This window comes from Camellia sinensis, chromosome 7 (genome assembly GCF_055761805.1).
Source record: "Camellia sinensis isolate YWXY chromosome 7, ASM5576180v1, whole genome shotgun sequence".
In the NCBI taxonomy this organism is placed as follows: domain Eukaryota; kingdom Viridiplantae; phylum Streptophyta; class Magnoliopsida; order Ericales; family Theaceae; genus Camellia; species Camellia sinensis.
The window spans coordinates 6,429,512-6,441,530 of record NC_138967.1 but is presented as its reverse complement, the minus strand read 5'-3'; the positions used below and the strand labels follow the sequence as shown (position 1 = coordinate 6,441,530).

General features: G+C 31.1%; 2 long non-coding RNA genes across 3 annotated transcripts; one reads left to right on the top strand and one right to left on the bottom strand.

The window, feature by feature from the left end:
* Nucleotides 1-889: 889 nt before the first annotated feature.
* On the bottom strand, nt 890-4,017 carry LOC145794943 (uncharacterized). The gene is made up of 2 exons (XR_014334930.1): nt 2,820-4,017; nt 890-1,132 (listed from the first exon to the last, which is right to left on the bottom strand). It is a non-coding gene; the product is annotated as an uncharacterized LOC145794943 (long non-coding RNA).
* Nucleotides 4,018-5,060: 1,043 nt separating this feature from the next.
* LOC114289718 (uncharacterized) lies at nt 5,061-8,434 on the top strand. 2 transcript variants are annotated; one of them, XR_014334929.1, is made up of 4 exons: nt 5,124-5,369; nt 5,607-5,686; nt 6,510-6,615; nt 8,208-8,434. It is a non-coding gene; the product is annotated as an uncharacterized LOC114289718 (long non-coding RNA). The 2 variants fall into 2 exon arrangements; XR_014334928.1 differs by lacking the exon at nt 6,510-6,615 and having other exon boundaries at nt 5,061-5,369.
* The last annotated feature ends 3,585 nt before the right edge of the window (nt 8,435-12,019 follow it).

Here is a 12,019-nt window from a genome sequence, read left to right as displayed (position 1 = left end):
GATTAAAAATGGACTTTTGCCGACCAAATTTTTAGTCGGCAAAAGTGTGAATTCTTGTAGTGCAAGTTCCTCTTTTTCTTTAAATAACATGAATTTTACACTATATTGCCTTTTACTTTGATACTTTTTTCACTTTCACTTCTTTATTGATGTAATCTCCTTACATTTTTCTTTTTTGATGTTGCTTCATGCACTATTGATGGTAGTAAGAAACTTTATGCAAGAACCCAGATACCCTACGTCTAGGGGCGGAGGCACGTGAAGCCTAGGGGGGCCACGTACCCCCCTTAACTTTTGGAAAATTATGCATTTGTCGCTTGTAAAAAAAATGATTTCAATTTAAACCTTTATGAGGTTGTTGGGAAATTTTTATATCACTCTTTTTTTACCATTTTAAAATATGTATATATGTTGGGAAATTATGCCTTTTGTTTTCTCTGTTTGGGCAAAATTTGCAGGTTAAAACCCATATGTTGAAGCCCTTGTATCTCTATTATCGAAACTCCATTTCGCCTCATTTTCACATCATTGGATTCTCCTCATGGCTTAGTTTTCATTCTACTCATCATACGCCTTATTCTATCTCTTTTTGTGTCCCGTCGGAGCTCCGAAAGTTGGCCCATTTTTTTATCTCTTCAAGGACTTTAAAATTTTTAGATTGAAACCCATATGTTGAATTTATAAATAATATTTAATATTGATTTATAAATATTTATACACAAGTGTCAATATACATCATGATAACCTCACCATCGCTACGATCATCACCAACATTGTTGTTACCATCATAACCGTCACTGTTACCACCACCACCATTATCATGCCACCACTACTACTGTGACGCCCCAAATTTTTGGAACATCAAGGGAAATTAAATAAACAAAATGACTTAATAAACTAAAAAGTTGACATCTTAATAGGGCATTCCAACTCTCGTACATAACCAAATGTTCAAATAATATTAAATAAAAACTTAAAATTATCCAAATACAACATCAATGAAATTATAAGATCCTTAATAGCTAATATATAGGATAATAAAGTTATTCGACTTTAGTCATGATTTCAAGTCAGCCAAGGCTCTACGTTAGCGTCAACTCCATTTCAGCTTCAATTATTTCCTCGCCAAAACCTGACATAAAACGCCAGGGCAACAAAAATATATGCCATGGGTTTTGCAACACAGTAAGAAAACATAACCAACTTATCATTCTTTTTAAGAAAAAAATATTGAGATTCTAAACATGAGATAACAATATAATTGTAAACATAAATTACAACCATTAGAATAATTTCAATAATTTTAATAAAATAGGTGACACTCGAAATCTCACCAAAGAGATTTAACTTACCAACCACTATGCATGGCAACGGTTAATTTGAAACTCTCCCTTGGTCAAATATTTAAGTGTTACCAACCGTAACTACCAAGGATGCCCACGTCTGGAGTTATATACCCAAGTAGTGGCATCCGTGGTCTGCCCCAAGGAAACGGTGTGCCAAGGGTAAGTAACCTCCCTGTGTGCCACCTGCACGTCCACTCTTATTCCAAAATCGAATACCGAAAAGGGTTCAAATAAGTCTCGTGCCATCTTAGAGTTTCGCAACACAATTTACGTGAGAATTCTCCAAACCAGGGCTCACCCTGAACAACCGGTATTGACCGTCAACCCTTAATTTCATACACTCTTTAAAACCAATACTCACCCTGAACGACTGACATTAACTGTCAATTGTTAACTTTGTGTATGCTGTTAATCATTTTAGTTAATTTTGATATTAATCACCAATAATTCCAATTTTTAATCACAAATAATGGTTTACCAACTCATTAAAATTCCCAACATAAAATATTACACATGTCACACAATAGTAAACAATGTACAAAATTTAAATAAACAATTTATTTAAACCATGGTATAAAATAATGATGTAGATACCAAAAAGAAGAAATAAATCATAATCACACACGTGCATGGATTTTTAATCTACAAGACTAGATTAGCACCATATTAAATTTTAGTCCAAAGAAACAATTGAAGAGATTATTTTTGATTCCTCCTTAATCTGCCAAAATTTTTAGAATGTATATCTTGCAAGTGAAATTATAAATAAATTACTTATACAATTCTAAAATTCATATAACTCTACAAAATACTCAATAAACACGTTATGGTCATTTTTCATAAAGAAGTTTCCAAAAATAAATTACAAATAATTCTTAAAAATTCCAAGAATGTTCATAACACAGATTTATCATATTTTCTTAAATTAATTTCATACTTAAATTTATAAATCAATTACATAATCTAAGAATTTATTATAAAAATAGACTTCTCAAATTGCATTTTTTGCTTAGAAATTATCAGATTTGGTTTAATATAAAAGTTTTAATGATTTTTCAAACACATAATAAAATCTGCCTATAGCTCCAGATTTGGTTAAAAATCTGTATAAATTCGTACAAAACTCAATAATTGTTGAAAAATTTTGTGGATGAACTAGACATTATTATAAACAACTTTGTAGAAGAAATTATCTTCAAATTTCGAGTATAACATTGTCTAAAAATTCGTACAACTTTCTGACAGATTTAAAGGGCCAAATAACATCTTCAATAATCTTTTTAATGGCATAAACTACACATGCAAGTCCAAACTCCACAATATTATCATGATTTTCAAACTACCAATGTTTGATATACCATCATAAATTTTCATACAATTATAAATAAAATTCTATCTACAAGTTTAAACATTTTATCATATGTATATAATCCGAAATTTCAAATATAAAAAAAAATGAGAGGGTTTTCTTACTATGTTAGGTTGCTAACGATTTATCGTCCGAATTTGATTTATGATCTTGATCGTAAGATATGACCGTCCTGGCTCCATGATCGTCTTGCTGAAATTTCACATTAATCGGACGCGATCTCACCATTGATCTTCCATTGAATTCTCTTAGAACTTTTAGTTGTTGATCATCATCTTAGACTTAGAATTTGCAAGATCTAACCCCAAAAATGGATTCTACACGTCAAAAAAACCCAAGGGTGGTCATCCCCAAAGTCATAGGACCACTCGATTAACCTAAATGTACTAGGATGCACCGTAGCACCATGGGCCGAGAAACACTGGATAAAATCTAGTTCATCTTCTCCAACAGCCCCAGCATGCACGACAGAGAGTCCCAGAATTTTAGTTTCAATGTCACCGGTTCAAATACTTGTATCTTCTTCAACGTAACTCCGTTTTATCTAATTTTTCTGTCATTGGATTCACCTCACGGCCTAGTTTTTGGTTCACTACTCACACGCCTCATTCCGTCTCTTTTTGCATGCCGTCGGATCTCCAAAATTTGACGAAAAATAAGATTATTTTCCTACCATCTCGGACATTTTTTCAAACCATTTTTTGGACTCCATAACTTTCTTAATTCTTAACGGTTTTACTTCATTCTTTCGCCAATCTCTTCAACTTACTTCGTACTTCATCTTACATGGCCTATTTTTCTCACTTCTCCCCGGAATAGATGTTTCGGCATGCCGAAAGTAAGCCGAAAATCAACTTTTGAACTTCAAAATAAACTTCTCTAACTTTGTTTCTTTCTCCTCCATCTTCCTTCTTCTCTTTCTTTAGCTACAACACGTTGTGAATGGTGGCTCTAGATGATAATGGAATTAGGTGATGGTGGTGGTGGTGGTGGTGGTCCGACGGTGCGCCAATGGTGGTGAAGTTCACAGGTTGGTTGCTCGGATGGTGATAGTATGGGTTAAGGCCTTGGCTATGGAGGTCGGGGGAGGAGGAAAAACATAGATAGGGAAGGAAAAAGAGAGTTTTGAGAATGAGAGGTGGAGGGAGAAGGAGAACCGACGGAGAGGGAGAGAGAGATGAAGCTGGAAGTGAAGGAAAAGATGAAGGAATGTGAAGAAAAGTCAGGCTCAAAGAAGATAAAAGAAAATGAAAAGAATTTTAAAAAAAAGAAAAGCAAAAGAAGTTGAACACTTGGTGGTATGAAGTTGAACACTTGGTGGTATGCCATCAGCATGTCCACCACGTTTGTTTTTTTGTTTTTTTTTTTGTATATAAAATATTAGGTTTCAGTGTAATTTGATTAAAAAACAACTATAGAGAAAAATATAATAAAAATATCATAAGGTTCATAAATTTATATTGGGTACTAATATAAAGTCAAAAAAATATTTTATTTTATTTTATTTTATTTTGAATAAATGTTCAGTATAAAAATATACAGACTATTAAATTCAAAATATGATGAATAATTATTTAAGAAAATTAAAAACATATATTATTTTTATTATATAAAAATACGGGATTTCACAACTATTATCACCACCTTTATTACCATTGTCATTGTCATTATAAACACCACTAGCATTTCACTATTACCATCACAGTTTCCACTCTTATTATTACCGCCTCTTCACCACCACTACAACTACTACAACCATTTATCTTCATAACCATTATCACCATTGCCATAATTACCATCATCATTTCACTGCCAATGTCATTACACTATTATCGACACCTGCTTTTTATCTTCATACCATCATTACACCATCCTGCCGCCCCCACTACCACCGCATAAAATTTAGAAAATACAAATTCAACATAATGCATTTCAAATTTAATTATTAAATAGGTACAATAATTAATTGATAAATAATTATTTATTTATAAGACAACTGGTGTTACTAATTAAAGTAAGGACATATTGGCTCTATTTGACAAGTTGAATATTTGGTTTTTTTGACTATTTTAGTCAGGCTAAAATAGTTGTATTTGAGAAGATAGTTGGTTTTTTTGATAGTTAATTTGATGGCTGTGAGAGAAAAATTAAAATAATTATGGATTAAATGTAACATTTTACCTTATTGATTATTATAATATATATTGTCTTTATTAAATATTTTAGCTAAAACTTGTCAACCATTTAAAATATTAATTAAACTTTAATAAAGATAAAATTACGAACATAAATAATAAAAATAAAAAAAAAATGTATAAATTAAGGCCAAACCAAATTTTACTACAAAATTTTGTCCTAAATTGAAATTTCTTCTCAATATTTAAAACAAACCGTCCAAAATTTTGGCTAAATTAAAATTCCCTCCTAAAATTTTGCCTAAAGAAAAAGAGGAGGAAAAACAGAGCAAATACTACAACACGGCTGGAGAGAGAGAGAGCGAAGAGCAGTCCTTCAGAGTTACCTCCTTCGCAGCCCGGTTCGTCTTCGCTTCTCCCTCCGCTCGACGAAGACCCTCAAACGAAGCAAACGGAGCCGTCTCCCCTCTCCCTCCGGCCGGAGCTCTCTCACCTCTCCCTCCCACCACCCAATTTCTGGTCCATGTTCAGATATTAGGGTTTTGAGTTTTGATTTGAGGCTTTTCAATTTCAAAATTAAGGTCTAGGGTTTTCCAATTTCAAAATTTGGGGCTTTTCAATTTGGGGTTTAGTGTTTAACTTGGATGCTCGATCTGAATGCTTAAATGGGACTTAATAATGTCAATTTACTAAGTCTCTTAACTTCAATTGTTTTTGGTATTGATTTCGTTAAATTTTTTTTTTTTTTTTTGATAGCTTCTATTTTGGTGCCACTATATCTATGAAGGTTTCAATTGCTGCCAAGACTCAGTAGTGCTTCAAGAGAGAAAACACAGGTATTGTTGATGTCCAATTTAATTGCTTTATTACATTTATGTTATGAATTCTTACAATCATGTCATTGATTGCTTTAACCAAACACTGGTTTTGTGTTTGTGGTACTATATATTTGATATGGTTTTATCTTTTTGACTGGATTGCTTTATCAATTTTGTTTTTCTTTAAATTTTCTTAATAAGCTCACATTAGAAAGCTTGAGGAAGAAGTGAAACTCCTTAAAAACCTTGCAAATCCATTATTGTTCGGTTGTATGACTTGAAGCAATGTTGCTCATTGTTATTTAGAGAGCTTTGATTAGAGAGATTTGATGATGAAGCAAGTTGCTATTTCTTTTGGTTGGTTGCCTAACTTGACTATACATCTCTAGGGAATTATGTCAAATAAATTCGTAGGTGTGAAATATTTTCTTTTTTCTTGTAAGTATTGTACTTTTTTTTTTTTAATTTTTATTTTATATTCTTGGAAAAAAATTTGCATTGATATAAAGTGGACCAACGGCCACAAATTACACAATCATACTTTGTGTTCATTGAAATCATGCTTCATGTTTATATCAAATTGGGTTATATCATGCTTTGGGTTTATTAAAATCAAATTGGGGTATGGTGGGATTGGGGGAGCAATAAAGAATGAATGGCCAAAGAAAACAAATCATGTAACTTTCAATTATTATTTTGCACTTTATTCCCATTTTGTTGGTTCTATTGGTATTGGTGTAATTGATAAATAATTATTAAACATATTCTTTTGTTGTAAAATTTTCTAGAGAACTTTATTTATTTATTTGCATTCATACTTATTATCTTCATGAGATGATAGGTACCCAAATGAACACAATGTTGGGGTCGAGTAAGGGGATTCAAGATTCACTGAGGGAGGCGATGTGGGTTGGGCATGACACTTTACCTTATTAGAAGTATCCATGGTACAATGCATAGCTCTAAATGAAATCATGTTAACTATCATTCTAAAATTGCATAGAACAATTATATTTGAGCACAACATACCTTGACATGTGGATATTTATCAATGATTTGAGGCATGAGATGATTTACCTATACTTTTATCTATTATATGTGATGATTTATCCATACTTTTATCGAGCTCAAGGTAACTTTAAGAACATTGTCATATTCGTTTGATTTTCTTGGAGTTCTTGAAGTGTTATTTTTTTGGGAGACTTATGTGTAGGTCTTAATAGGTGGACTTATTGTCTAATAGGTCATATGATAATTAATAGCGTTTTTCATCAAACATTATTACAAAATGTCATTAATTGTTAATTTTCAGTGACAGTTTAAAAATTGTCACAAAAATGGTCACTAATTATGGTTTTAGTGATAGTTTAAAAAAATCGTCACAAAAAAATTCACTAATTTTCAAATTTCGACGACAATTTGAAAAATTCGTCACAGAAAAACGTCACTAATTGTAAGTTTTAGTTACAATTTATAAAAATTGTTAAAAAAAAGAGAAGAAATTATTAAAATAGTAAATATTTATGAAATCAACATCTTTTTAAATAACAAATTATTTGGTGTATGTATAGCATGTATGAAAATTGATAAAAGTCTAAAATAAGGTTTTTAATAGTCTAGATAATTCTTCAAAGTTTTTTTCCAAAAAGTATATGAAATTATGTGTGAGAGTGTTCTTAATTATGGATTATCACCTCTATATCATCTCTCTTGTATGTTATAGGTTCATGATATTATATATGCTTATTTTATGAACTTAATTTATCATGCCTTAGTTGTCTCATGTTTGACTTTGGTTAGCTTTGTTGTAATTATTCGTTGTTTTAATTGAAAATCTGATGAATTTAAAAATGAGAAACTTAATCGGGTGGTAATGGGTTTGCATTCACTTGTAATGATTTCAAAGGATAAGTGATAATGGTTGGTTTGATAATGAAATGATGGTGGAACGTATCCACTTTGAGTTAAATTTTGCGCAAGTGGTTGTAGTGTTAACCCTATGATGGAACATGCATATTCAGACTCTATGTGGTTGTTTGATCTGGTGAGATAAGTTGGGTCCAAATGGGACATTCAGGAGGGTAAAACCTTTTTGTTTTTGAGGGATAAGATTGGGTTCGGGATGATAAAATCTTTTTTTTTTTTTTAATATCCCGTTTGAGGTTCATCAATGGCATTGCCTGGTATATAATCATTGCAAGCATTCGTGGTAAAGTCTGCAAAGTAGCAAAAGGGAGAGTTTCAAATAGTATGGTGTCTAGTTCTAGAGGTTGGACTGACGGGTCTCTTTGGGGCACTCTAATGGCTTTGATTTCACTGTTGCAATTAATTGTTAAATATTATTAACTGATTGATACTTATCGCTGTTGTTTAAGACTGCATTGTTGTAATTGTTTGTATTTCTCTTTAATTCTCTACCTATGTAATTATATTTTGTACTTCTACTTGTTCGTATTATCCAGAGGTTGTAGAAAGTTGGGGTTGGGTGTTCTTATTAGGTTGCGCAACTCACAACTTTTGCCTTGGCATCCGATTCCAGGTTTTGGAGAATTTGTCGACGTAGAAGATTTTGTGGAAGAGATTGAGAAGCTGTGCCAGGCGTGGACTAACGTCGGATTTTTCATCTCATTATTGAAAATTTATTTTTTAAGAGCAACATTGTCTATAATATATAAATTTTGATGCACTATTATTTACTTTTGGATGTGTAACCTTATCAAAACCCTGTGTTTCTTTGTTATTATATCTTCGATTTTTGGGGCTTCACATCGACAATGATTTCATTAATTGATCTTTAATGGGAAAAATAACTATTAAATCAAAACGTGCCAGAAGAGCCCAACACATTTTTCTTCAATAGAAATAGAAAAGCTTTTGTAACATAGAAAAAATGTTCAGAGCAGACTAGCGATTTCCTTTGGTTGCATATGTTTCAGATCAGCAATGCTTTATTGATGACTTTATCATCTTATAACTTCTAAACTTCTTTCTCTGTCTCTTTCTTCTCTCTTTCGTTAGTTATATAATAGGTAGAGAGAAAGATCAGGAAATTAGGGTTAAACAGAGTGAAAAGAGTTCAAGAGTCACTTTTGTTTGTAAAATGTTTAAGCTTCTAGTAATATAAGCTTAAATATAGGGACAAATTAGGAACAAAAAAACTAAAAAAAATGGAGTGTGGGGGTAGCTCTAAATGCACCCCAATAATTTGGTTGGGCATCACATTCCTTTGTACACCCCCAAGTCAAATTTGAATTTTTCTCTTTTTTGTTGAGCACCCCTTTTAATTCCAACCTTACCAACCTCACCTGCCTGCCATCGGAGCTAATGGACAAACTATCGGTAGCGATTTATAGAAATTCAAATCTAAAATTGATTTTAGGATCGGCATTTTGGCACTATATTTTCAACATTGAATATGCACTTGTTTTGTGATTCATCATTCAATGTGTACCCTACATTATGCTTTGTTTGACCCATAAAATTTATATGTGCAGTGCGTTGCCGTGCCAAACATTCATCAAGTTCGTGATTTATAAAACATAGCCTAGGTTGCTTTCGAGGACTTCTCCAAGTCATGGTCTCTTCAACTCCTTGCATTAGTGAAATAGATATTTTTTATTCAAATGGCCAACTTTATGAATACGACCATTCCTCTTGTAGAAAGAGGCTAAAGGTTTCCAATTTTGTACACCATGATCTAGTTTCTCAGATATCTATTGGAGATTCACGGTAGAGAAGAGGTCATAGTGGCGAATGAGATGGCTGCGGCAACAAGAGGAAATAGAGGAGATGGAGGTGGCATTAATGGAAGGAGAATATGGGAGTGGATGCAAGGCGATGGGAGGAAGAACTAGCAGTGGTTGCGGCAGCGACGATGAATGGAGTAGGTGGTGGCAGCAATTGGAAAGAGTGGGCAAAGCTGGGTGGTGTCTACCGGACCTAGGGTGTGTTGGCTGGAATTAGGATTTATTTGTGACCCTTTTCATCATTTTGTATATGGGTAAAATGATATGTTTGGTTTCTATTTTTAGAATTCACTTTTTAAAAAATTCTACTTCTTCGTTTTCTGTATTTTTTTTTTGTTTTTACTATTTTTTTAATATTTAAGCAATTTTTAAAATTTTTAGACACACCTAATATAAATACACTCAAAAAGTATAATACTTGTGAATTTTTTTTAAAAAATTCACTAAATACCAAAAATATAAAAATAAAAATATACGAAAATTCAGTACATTTTTTGTATTTTTGTGTATTTATTAATTTTTTAAAATATTTTTCGCAAATATTTTGTTCTTTAGATACATTTAAGTAAGGTGTATCTAAAAAAACAAAAAAAAAAAATATTAAAATTTTAAAAATATTCAATAAAAATAAAAAATAAAAAAACAAAAAACAAAAACATTAATTTTTAAAAAATTGAAACAAAACACATTAATTTTTTTAAAAAAAAAATGGGTGCCCAACGAATATTTTGCGGTAGAATCACCTGGAGCGTAGACCATATCTTCTAAAGTTTAAGACTTCGTCTGGTAAGCCTCTTAAATTATAGTTCCATCCATTGATTTGAATGTGGTGTTTGTTTTGAGCTTTTAAATCATAATTCTACACACATTTCTCAAAACTCAATTTAAAACATAATCATTACTTTTCGAAATTCATAACCAAACACATAATTCAAAACTCTTTTCAAAACTCAATTCAAATCAATATTTTAATTTTTTAATATTTCAAATATTTTAATATTTAAATATGTTACGATTTTTTTAATTTTTTGAATATTTTTAAATATTTTAATTTTTAAATATTACGATTTTAATTTTTAAAATTTTAAAATATTTTATAAAAATAAATTCAAACTCTATTTTATAAAAATATTTTTAAATATTTTAATTTTTTTGTTATGTATTTGGTTATGATTTGAGTGTAGAGTTGTGAAAGTAGTATGAAGTTTCGAGTTATGTGTTTGGTTATCAGTTTTAAAAATAATTTCTTAATTGAGTTTTGTTTTATGGGTTTGGTTACGATTTGAGGGTAGAGTTGTTTTTAAATTTAAAAATTTTAAATTATTTAAATTTGAGTTAATTACCTAAAAGTCCTATCTACATATTTTGTAGTAGCTTAGGTCCTATCTAAAAGTTTTTGAACCAATAAGTCCTATTTATAAATAAGAAGACATTTTTACCCTTTAATCCAAACAGTTATATATATATTTTTCTTTTGTGATTGGTTTGGGTTGTGTGTGACTGACTGGTACCCTTCGCCCTCGCAAAGTGCCTAACAGCCAAACCCTTCCCCCCTCGTTAATTATTACTACCAACATTTATTATTCTCCAACTCTCTCCTCCAACATTTGGCAACACCTCCACTTCTACGTTATTACAAACAATCACGTGATTGAGAAAACACAAAAAATTAACTACATATAAGGCAAAAGGCAAAAGGCAGTTTTGACTGAGAGCATCAAATCCTCATTGTCTCTTGAATTGATCAAAATCATTGGCTTGCTCTCTCTAGCTTTCTCTCTCATCTTCTCTTGTTTTCAATTTGAACATTCCCAGTTTATAATATTATCATTTTTAATCATGAAAAAAATTGAAAAATTTCTTAAAACTGACAATATTTTTACAAAAAAAATTGAGAAATTTATTAGTTTTATAAACTGAAATTATTCTCTGTTTTGAAATTGAGAACATTCTCAATTTATAATATTTTCAATTTTAATCATGAAAAAAATTGAGAAATTTTTCAAAAATATCTAGTAAAATTGAGAAAATTTTCAATTTTTTTCAATATTAAAACTGAGAATATTATCATTTTTTCAATTTTAAACTGATAATATTTTCAATTTTAAAATTATAAAACTAAACACACTGATGATTCAAATAAATCAATAAACCAATAAACTGACTTTATTATCAAGTATCAATGGACCAGATCATCCTCCAAATTTAAAACTGTGGGTTGGTATGTTGATATAATATATTATAATAAAAAAATGTATATATATATATATAGAAAAAAAAAAAAAAAAGTTGAAGAGAGCGGGAACATGCTGGAAAAGGGGCTTATCAATAGAGCTTTATAATAATGAAAATAAAGGTGAGGTAATGGACGTGTTTGGGAAATGTTTGTGAAAGAACGAAGAGACTCTCTCATCCACTGCCCAGACCACCATTTTACTAATGAAAATAAAGGTGAGGTAGTGGAAGAGTGGGAGAAAAGTGAGAGAGAGAGAGAGATATAACCTAGAGGGATAGAGAGATCAGACCCCCCCTGTGTGCGTCTGTTTGTGTCTCCTCTTTACATTTTTCAACACCCAAACTGCAGAGAGAGAGATTAGTTTGATGT